The sequence below is a fragment of the Eutrigla gurnardus genome, assembly GCF_963514095.1.
Source record: "Eutrigla gurnardus genome assembly, chromosome: 2".
NCBI classification, from domain to species: Eukaryota; Metazoa; Chordata; class Actinopteri; order Perciformes; family Triglidae; genus Eutrigla; species Eutrigla gurnardus.
The window spans coordinates 3,399,309-3,410,543 of NC_139916.1; the positions used below are offsets into that span (position 1 = coordinate 3,399,309).

The following is an 11,235-nucleotide window of genomic DNA, read 5'->3' on the forward strand; positions in this document are numbered from 1 at the left end:
AGGACTAAATCCAATTGTGCTGAAAAATAAATAAACATTTTAATAAATAACACGCATGATTTTGAAGAGTATATAATACTGTATATAATTATCACGATAATATCGTGAATCACAATAGTTTTGGTCAGGATAATCTTTCGTCCCGTGCCGACAGAAACTTTTAATTAAATTGAGGTATTAATATACTGTTATGAATATACACTCAACAAAAATATAAACGCAACACTTTTGTTTTTGCTCCCATTTTTCATGAGATGGACTTAAAGATCTAAAATTCATTCCAGATACACAATATTACCATTTCTCTCAAACATTGTTCACAAATCTGTCTAAATGTGTGATTGTGAGCACTTCTGCTTTGCTGAGATAATCCATCCCACCTCACAGGTGTGCCACATCAAGATGCTGATCTGACATCATGATTAGTGCACAGGTGTGCCTTAGACTGTCCACAATAAAAGGCCACCCTGAAATGTGCATTTTTTTGCTTTATTGGGGGTCTGGGGACTCAGAACCAGTCAGTATCTGGTGTGACCACCATTTGCCTCATGCAGTGCAACACATCTTCTTCGCATAGAGTTTACCAGATTGTCAATTGTGGCCTGTGGAATGTTGGTCCACTCCTCTTCAATGGCTGTGCGAAGTTGCTGGATATTAGTGGGAACTGGTACACGCTGTCGTATACGCCGGTCAAGCACATCCCAAACATGCTCAATGGGTGACATGTCCGGTGAGTATGCTGGCCATGCAAGAACTGGGACATTTTCAGCTTCCAAGAATTGTGTACAGATCCTTGCAACATGGGGCCATGCATTATCTTGCTGAAACATGAGGTGATGTTCATGGATGTATGGCACAACAATGGGCCTCAGGATCTCGTCACGGTATCTCTGTGCATTCAAAATGCCATCAATAAAATGCACCTGTGTTCTTCGTCCATAACAGATGCCTGCCCATACCATAACCCCACCACCACCATGGGCCACTCGATCCACAACATTGACATCAGCAAAGCGCTCACCCACACGACGCCACACATGCTGTCTGCCATCTGCCCTGAACAATGTAAACCGAGATTCATCCGTGAAGAGAACACCTCTCCAACGTGCCAGACGCCATCGAATGTGAGCATTTGCCCACTCAAGTCTGTTACGGTGACGAGCTGGAGTCAGGTCAAGACCCCGATGAGGATGACGAGCATGCAGTTGAGCTTCCCTGAGACGGTTTCTGACAGTTTGTGCAGAAATTGTTTGGTTATGCAAACCAATTGTTTCAGCAGCTGGATGTGGAGGTCCTGGGCTGGTGTGGTTACACGTGGTCTGCGGTTGTGAGGCCGGTTGGATGTACTGCCATATTCTCTGAAACGCCTTTGGAGACGGCTTATGGTGGAGAAATGAACATTCAATGCACGAGCAACAGATCTGGTTGACATTCCTGCTGTCAGCATGCCAATTGCACGCTCCCTCAATGCTTGTGGCATCTGTGGCATTTTGCTGTGAGACAAAACTGCACATTTCAGAGTGGCCTTTTATTGTGGGCAGTATAAGGTACACCTGTGCACTAATCATGATGTCAGATCAGCATCTTGATGTGGCACACCTGTGAGGTGGGATGGATTATCTCAGCAAAGCAGAAGTGCTCACTATCACACATTTAGACAGATTTGTGAACAATGTTTGAGAGAAATGGTAATATTGTGTATCTGGAATGAATTTTAGATCTTTAAGTCCATCTCATGAAAAATGGGAGCAAAAAAAAAAGTGTTCCGTTTATATTTTTGTTGAGTGTATGAAGACCATCTCAGAGTAAGTTGTGTTTTCAGCTCTATTTCTACATTATTCCAATAGATCGCGATAGCTATTGTATCCTAAAGCGATATATCGTGATATCGTTGTGTATCGCGATATATTGTAAGGTAAAGAAGGTACTGATTAATCGGACAGAGACGCTGCTCGTTCCAGACTGACTGAACAACACAAGTGTGATAATCTTCCTTCCCGTCAGCACAACCTCAGCCTCCTTCTGGACGTTCAACACGCTCTGGTTTACTTTACCCGATAACGTCCACACAAACCCGCGACTGAATCTAAATGTTTACTCGACGAAGACGGACTCGTTGTTTGTCTTGGTTGTAAACAGAACCGGCGAGTCGAGACCCTCACTTTATTTTATTTCCCCACTTGATTCACGTAAACATGTCACGGAAGGGTAAGAGAAAAAAAAAAGGTTCCTGCAAACTGTCGGACAAGATGCTGCAAAGCAGTTCCAGGAACGGGAGATTTTAAACGGCCAAGTCACATTCCCGGCTTAGAGGACTGTGGGAACGAGAGATGGAGGACGAGAAAGGCTCGGGGGGAGGGAGGGGGACAATACGTTGCTTTTAGGACACTTTCAATTACATGAATGGCTTCAAATGACCTACAGCTGAAGGCAAAATGAGCCTAATGGGGATATTGATGTTTCTCTCTCTGCAGACACACAAACACTTTGTATAACAGCTGTTCCATTTATCTCCCGGCTGACAATAATACAAAAGAATGGTATGACTTACTGAGGTAAGGAGGCACACTTTTGGCGAGGAAAATATTCACAGCGGTTCCTTGACCTCTGACCTCAAGATATTTGAATGAAAATGGGTTTCTAATGGCAACAATGAGTCGGGATGGGACGATGTATGACTTTTCATTATCGGGACGATCGCAAACATAACTACAAAAAACTAGTTCACCATCTCGATAAACAAAACTAGAGCCTGATTTAAAAGAAATACATGTTATTGAATGTATTTATCCTGTTTTTAAGCTGGGAGATCTAACAATTTATGAAAATCTTATTGAAGATTATTTCCACAGAAAAAAGAAGTGCGTCTGATCTGTGATCTGTGAGTTTAGAGGAAGTGGTGGGTAGAGTAACCACAAAATTTACTTTAGAATGGTATGACTCAAGTAGAAGTAAAAAAGTAGACATTCAAATATTACAGTTAGTTGCTGGGTAACTTCTGATTCACTGTTCCAATAATCAGAGCGTGGAGAGCCTTTAAAGAAGTGTCTGACAGAAACAAACAGAGCATTGAAGAATAAAATGGGTAAAAAAAACTAAAGCAACAAGCGGAACGTAGTCTGATGTAGCTGAGTAAAAGTAGCGTTTCTTCTTCATAAATATACTTAAATAAAAGTAAAAAGTAGCATTAAAACTACTCTTACGAGTACAATTTTTCCTTATTGTTTGGACCACAGACAGTCTCTGGTTCTCGACATAGTCTGGTCTGGTCTCTGGGCTGATGTGAGCTACTATATAGACCTCTGGGGGACCACAGACAGTCTCTGGTTCCTCCACATAGTCTGGTCTGGTCTCTGGACTAATGTGAGCTACTATCTAGACCTCTGGGGGACCACAGACAGTCTCTGGTTCTCCACATAGTCTGGTCTGGTCTCTGGGCTGATGTGAGCTACTATATAGACCTCTGGGGGACCACAGACAGTCTCTGGTTCCTCCACATAGTCTGGTCTCTGGACTAATGTGAGCTACTATCTAGACCTCTGGGGGACCACAGACAGTCTCTGGTTCCTCCACATAGTCTGGTCTCTGGACTAATGTGGTCTACTATCTAGACCTCTGGGGGACCACAGACAGTCTCTGGATCCTCCACATAGTCTGGTCTGGTCTGGTCTCTGGACTGATGTGAGCTGCATATTCAAGCCACAAATGTGTCTTTTTAAGCATCTTTGCATCGACTTTGTAAGCGATGATGCTTCGAGTTTCTCAAACTGAGTTTTCACCTCAATAAAATAACCAACGGCAAAAAAGTTTCCCCGACTGAATCACACAGTTCTGCTTCGCGGCCCACAATGCAGCGCTGTGAATGACAGTATCAGTGTTGAAACAGCGCGCACACGCACACACACACACACACACACACACACACACACACACACACACACACACACACACACACACACACACACACACACACACACACACACACACACACACACACACACACACACACACACACACACACACAGGTTTTGGTTTATGGTCTGTGCAAACATGTTGCCACACAGGCCGAATCACTTTAGTCACAACACTTCCTTCCCTTTCTGTTCAGGATATGAAGATTTTTAGTACCTGAGTCACGACCCCCCCTGCTCCCCCCCCTCCTCCCCCCATGAATTACATGTAAACATCTGAAACACGAGGACATCAGCTCAACTTGCTGATGTGTGTCATTTCGTCTGACGTTGCGGTTAAGTGGCAGCTTGGGACCGATGATGCAAGCCTCATAATAATAATAATAACAACAGAGTCTTTGGTCCAGATTCTGCCCCCCGCCCCCACACACACACACACACAAGCCAAAGGGACAAGGAGGGGGGGGCAATGAAGTGATTCTGGGAAACGATGCGAGGCCGTGTCCATCGAGTGGAGGCCCGTAAAAAAAAAACCTCCGTCTGCGTCAGTAATTCGTCACTGATCCTGTGAACCAGATGATTATTTGTAGGGCGGGGGGGCGGCGGGGGGGGGGGGGGGGCATTCCTCCAAGAATAACTGGAAGCGTGTTTGTGTTTGGGATTGGGTGCTGCTTGGACTGTTAGCGGACACCCACCAGCAGGATGAGAATTCATAGAAAACAACATAAGACGGCTGCAGGTGATTTACAGGCGCGTTTGACGTCAGTGAATCATCTGGCAGCTCAGTTAACCGCCATCGTCCAATCAGATTCAGAGAGGAGGGGGGCAAGATGTGGGTTTGAGACCACTGAAAAACCTCATATACTGTGTGACACGCCAGCCGACCTCTGTGTCACACCGTCAAAATACAACTACTGCTTTGCGGTTAAACGAAAACAAAACTTCCTCTTCTGGTTTAAAAAAATAAATTGTGAATCAAATAAAGACAGTTTGGGGGAAAAAAACATTCCAGCGATTCCACGTTGCCAAAAAAATGAAAACATCCCCACACTTCTTAAGACAACAAGATCGAGCAAGCACAGTTCAACCCGATCTAACATCGCCTGAAGGCAACGTCTATTATTATCATTATTATTATTATTATTATTATGCAGCAGCAGCTTGTTTACTGCCACGTACCGTCCTTGACCCCCCGCCGCCACGCACGCCGTCTCGACCCCGTGCAAATGTACAGTATGTACTTGTGTGTGTGTGTGTGTGTTCACATATCACGTTGGTGAACGGCGGCTCGTCACCGGCGTTGTCGTTTCCGTCGTGCTGTTTTCTCTGCCTGAAGGCCGCAGATAACACAACGCCGTCTCAGGCTCCAACTCCTGACCTCCTCCGCCTGGAGCTGGAAACTTCTCCCTCTGTTTCCTCCCCCCCTCCCCCCATGATGATAAAGGTTAACCACTAACAAGCTACCCACCCTCCTCATTCCAAAACAATCAGCTTTTTCAGGATTTTAAAGCAAAGCCGAGGAAACATTTACAGGAATTATAACACTTTTATTTTTAGTCCACAAAAACAAAAAAACAAACAAGATATTAAAGAGCTTGCATTAATCTCAAGTGAGCTGCAGCTCAGGAAAGGTCGACGTCGTTCTTCTGCACACGTTTCTGGTATTCTGACGTGTATGTGCGATACTCAAATATCACCCAGTCAGGTCACTCACATGCACAGTATAGAAACACACCAGATACTCTATATATGTCTATTTATAGATAATGATGCTGTACATTATGGAGGTTCTTACACGTCACTTCTTCTGCCTTCAGCATATAAAGGTCAGGATTAAAAGATAAATAAAAGAAGGAGTGGGTAGATACAGACAGATAACAGCAGCTGACCTGTCCCTGCTGTTGCCATGGCGCCCTGCAGAACACCTGGGTAATGGATAACTGCAGAGTAAACAAAAACTCACAAATCAATCACTCCGGTATTAGGATTGAGCAATTACTGATCTGACTCTCGAAATAAAAAAAAAGGAACGATAAATTCCCTCCAGAAGCAAGTCGTGGTTTAATATTCAGCCTGCAGGTCTGAATCTGCAGCATTTTTACATGACTTTGGGGAGATGGAGCAACACAAAGTAGTCCTGGAGAGACAAATAAGGCACAAAATGTCTGCCCCGCCATAATAAGAGATTTCACTTCTTGCCAAACTTTTTAAAAAGTGAGGCAATCCATATTTGGGCGATAAATCTTCCTTTTTAATGAGACACAGCATCTTGGTCTGTATCCAAACACTTCCAGTGTGTTGAATCCCACTTTGTAACGTCTGCTTTATGTGTTTTTGCTCAATTATTTTGATTGATGATCTATTGGAGTCTCCTCTCAAAGATAAACAATGATAAACAAGCTCATAAAAAACAATTCAGACAGTTGGAAGTCAATATTAAGTTGTTTTATACTAATGTGACCATTCAAATCAAGCAAAAAATAAAGATTTGGGGTTTATTCAGCATTATAATAAACTGTTCCAGTAGAAATAACTAAAGTGTGACTGGCTGGAAGTGTCTTACATAAAAACAACATAAAAAAGTGACATATAACATGAAAATACAATAATAGACAACGTTTAACAGTTAAATCCACATTACAGGGATTCTCATGGGGGGTTTAAAACGCAGTGCAGCTGCGGGGCTCCAACGCAAAACACACAGCAGCCGCACTTTTTACGTGAAACATGTAATCAGCATGACGGGACCTTCGTCATCAAAAACACTCAGCGAGCTCGTGCTCATCGAGTGGAACACGTGACGTCGCGTCTCCAAAAAATGCGCTAAAATGTGTAGAAAATGAGCGTCGTGTGTGTGTGAGGCGAGGTGGTTCCTACCCTGCTGTCAGATGGGTCCGGGTCCGGGTCCGGGTCCTCCGCTGGTCTCTCTCTCTCTCTGCGTGACTCCCCCGTGTGCTGTGCTTTCTGACCGGGGGACAGAAGGGGGGAGCCTCCGCTGAGAACTACCAAAGAGATGCGCGCTCCCACTGTCAAGATAGTTCCCGCCCCTCCGGAACGTTCCGGCCGCTCCCACCGACCCGGAAACCAGCTCGCTTCACCCGCGTTTCTCTTACAACACACAAACACAACACATCATCCGGGCCACAAGCATCGTGATTCACGATGTTATCGCGATAAATATGGAAGGCGTGTTCAGCTTCTGTGAGAAAAAATAAAATAATGACTTAGATGAAATATTAACTTAGTTTCTCAAAATATTAACTTAGTTTCTCAAAATATTAACTTAGTTTCTCAAAAAATTTACTTAAATTCTCAAAAATATTAACTTAGTATTTAAAAAAGAATGACTTATTATGTTAAATATTGGCTAAGTATCTAAAAATAATTACTTATTATCTTAAAATATTGACTAAGTATCTAAAAATAATTACTTATTATTATAAAATATTGCCTAAGTATCTAAAAATAAATAAATGAAATAATGACTTAGTATCTTAAAATAATTACTGATCTTAAAATATTAACTGAGTATCCCAAAATATTAACTTAGAATCTAAAAATAATGACTTATTATCATAAAATAATGACTTAATATCTTAAAATATTAACTAAGTTTCCCAAAATATTGTCTTAGTATCTGTATGTTCTGTATGTGTGTGTTCAGGACCCCCCCTTTAAAACAAATGGTTTATCCTGCTAATAAATGGTGAGAACCTGTGCAGCTATAACGTTCATCCTTCATCAGGTTTATGTCCTGTACTTTTCTAACACCTCACACTGTAATGAGCAATTAACAGTGTTGTAACCTTGAAATAAACCAACCCTCTCAGCATAAAAGGCCACTATATCGACTTTATATATAATACTGTGGTGAAGGAGGGAAAATGCTCAGTGAACGCTCTTGGTATCTCTGCTCCTGCTCCGTAAATATTGATTTTCTGGGCAGAAAAACGATTAAATAAAGAACACAGGATGAAGTTGGATCAAAAAACAGACCAACAACAATAAAGCAGGACAATCCTGTTGGATGTGAAGGATGAGACAGGTTGAAGATATAAAGGCTGCTGCTGAAGCCTGTATGCCTCGGAGGTTGGCTGCGGAATATTACGGGCTGCAGGAAAGAGAAGAAAATAGTGCCTTGGATGTTTTACTCCACCTGGTGATTTAGATTTACATAAAGTGTTCAGCTGCCACAGTGACCTCTACAGGAGAACACGAGAAACAGCATTTAAATACACAAATGTTGTTTTTTCCCACCAGCCTGTTGCTTGAAGCAAACTTCGCCACTGTTTTCTATATTTGGAGGCTTTATATCACTTTTTGTTTGTTTGTTTGTTCTAGTTGTTGATTGGTCGGTCAATTAGCAGCAAGACAGTAAGAACATTTAATCTTATGATGATGATGGATAAATAACAACCCCATACAACATATTATATATTCTTTCTTTTTCTTTTAAACCGTTCAACAGTTCCTTCCTACTTATTCAGAATTCATGCCATACTATATTTCAGAGGGGAATATTGTACTTTTTGCTTTGCAAACAAATAAACAAGTAAGAACAGGCATCCTCTACTCAAACAATACGGATACTTCAAAAATACTCTGGTAAAAGTAGAAGTACTGATTCACTTTCTTTACTCAAGTAAAAATGGAAAAGTACAGGCTCTGAAATGTATATAAATAAAATAAAAAATATCCCTATTAAGGACATTTGTAAAATGTAGGCAGTAAAAGTAAAAAGTTACTCAACTAAACTTACTTACTTAATCAAATAAAGTACAGATACAATTCTACTTAAGTAAGTATTATGTAAACGTTGTTACCTCCATCCTCTGTAAGTAAGCAGTTAAAAACCCTAAAATACTTTGTACTAACATAAAGTTATAATAATAGTAATAATACACTTTTATTCAGGACACAATGGAAGGTCCATCATACAGTAAACAAGTAGCACAATAGATACAAAAACAAACCAAGTAATATAATTAATGCATGTGTAATAAAACATTTACTATGTTTAAATAAATATATATCTTGTGGTATTTCCAGTATAATTATGATGCTCTATCCCGGAAGCAATACACCGGTGGACCGACAGGGGGAGCTCTCGGTCCATGTGCACCCACAGGCAGCCTTGCATCGTTATTTCTCAGGGTTTCCTCCCTCGTGGATACAAACCGCTATTCTCAGAGATCAGCAGAGCCGCAGAGAGCAACAACATAACACGGACCGAGAGAAGCGACGAGGACGCAGATTTCAGGCTGAAACTCTGAATGAAGCGCGCGGACACTTGGATGTGATTTGTGTCCCCGCCACTCACAGTGAGTAAAACTTTATTTATTTATTCAACATGTTGCTTTGGAGAGAAACACGCTGTGTGTCGGGGAATCAGAGTTCTGCTTGTTGGCTTGTTCATGTTCCCGGTCTGTTCCAGGTTTTATTATAGGAGATGTTCGGTTCGGTTTTTTTTTTTGCAGTGCTGCTCCTCGATGGGCTCCAGTCCTACAGTTTTAATTCATGCATTCAAGGAGTGCTTGTAATGGGAGTCACGGGGTTTCCTCGCTCCCTTTAATACCAGGAGGTCGCAGCTACATCAAATCTATCAATCCCTATTTATGTTATTTTGGTGTGTTTTTTAAATGACACAATATGACAAATATGAAGTGTTTTGCAGATATATTTTAGGATTCTATTTTAGACCCAATACGTTTTTTGACACACTCTTTATAAAATGTTTAATTTATCTAAAAAGGAGAGAACATTTAAGAGAATAAAGCCCCCCCTCCCTCCAGTTTGTTATTCTGTCTGCATACAAGCGGTTGGATGAGGCCGCCTGATGGTGTGAGAAGCAAACCAAGTTGCTCTAAAGGATGAATTGCTCCTCATTGCTTCCCTCTCTCTGCTCCTGAGTTTAATGAGCTTCCCTAAATCCTTTCTGCTGCTACCTGCTGGAGGCGACGGTGTCTGTAAAAGTGTCTGTCCCCCCCGGGGCTCCAACTGGCAGTAAAAAAGGAATTTCTGGAGTAACAGCCGACCATGACGGGACTGGGATTTCATGTGATCCTGACCAGCGTGCTGTGCGGCGTCCTGCTGCTGGCCGTGGTGGCCCTGCTCTGCTACTTCTGCTGCCGGCAGGCCGGCCCGCTGCCGTTGGGAGGACCTGGCAGGTTTTAATCACCATCTGAAGAGGCAGTTAAAAAAAAGAGGCTTGGATCAATAATCCTTCATATCACATCTATTTGCTGGAGAAGTCCTTCCTTTTGGTTTGGTGAAAACGTTCTCTGTGCGAGCTGCTGATGAGGTGATCATGTTTTTTAGATTTATTATAGTGTATCTAGTGTGTAGTAAGATGCTTTACACCAAAACAAAAAGCTGTGCCGTCAGAATCGGGAAGGTTTCACGTGAAGTTTATGGAGATTCTTTGTTTTTGTTGCTCCCGTGTGCAGTCAATCATTCGCTGTTAATCGGCTTTGTTATGGCCCTTTAAACCTCCTCAGTGCTATGGAGCTCTATCCCATTAAAATGACCTTGACTGGAAGCACAGGGGAAGAAAGGGAGGAGGGTGTGAATAATTACACATGAAAGCCTGGCTGGCCAGGACCCAGAAGACCCAGAAGACCCAGGAGGACCCAGAAGGACCCAGAAGGGCCCCCCTGTTGAGACTACTTGCATTCACAGCAAGACCTCCAGCTTAACTTTACTAAGCTCTCCCAAGCCTGATGGAGCTGATTCATGGGGGACACAAAAAAACATCTTTCATCCGCACAGCTGTGACGACGTGTAGATGGACGATACGAACGTTTCGTGTTAGCTAAATAATCGGGATTCACGATATTATCCTGATAATCATCAAAATGTGCTTAAAAGTCTTAAAACGGCACTAAAACATATCGGAATCACTTTAAATCTCATGAAGAACGAAAACGTTTTCTCCGTGAACATTCTTTTTTCGGATCATCATAATTAGAATGAATCTTCCTGAATATATAAAGGATGAATACGTTCTTAAAAATGTATTTTCTGAATCCCGTATTTTTAAAAATAAGGCTCTATTTTTCTTCTTCTCGACCCGGACTTCTTTTTTAAAGTCACTCGTGACGATATTTTACGATTATCCCGTAAATTTGAGTGTTTTTATCCTGATGAAATCCTAAACCGGTGGCTGTAGAGCAAGTTGCCCTCCAACTGGAAGAATCGGGGGTTCGAATCCCGGCTCCTCCCAAATGACATTTACTTTTAGGGCTTTTTAGCAGAAGCTTTAATCCAAAGCGACTTACAACAAGTACATTTGTTGGAAGGAAACACTTTCTATGAAGGTCACGTA

General features: G+C 42.1%; 1 protein-coding gene across 2 annotated transcripts in view; it reads left to right on the forward strand.

The window, feature by feature from the left end:
• Positions 1 to 9,079: 9,079 nt before the first annotated feature.
• Positions 9,080 to 11,235, forward strand: part of alpl (alkaline phosphatase, biomineralization associated) — a 14,415-nt gene continuing 12,259 nt past the window's right edge. Inside the window, exon 1 of one of the 2 annotated variants that reach the window (XM_084020870.1) lies at positions 9,080 to 9,232. The gene's annotated coding sequence lies outside the window, so the exon portion shown is untranslated. Of the gene's footprint in view, positions 9,233 to 9,897; positions 10,213 to 11,235 lie in introns of those variants that run through there. The other variant, XM_084020871.1, reaches the window with a different exon arrangement.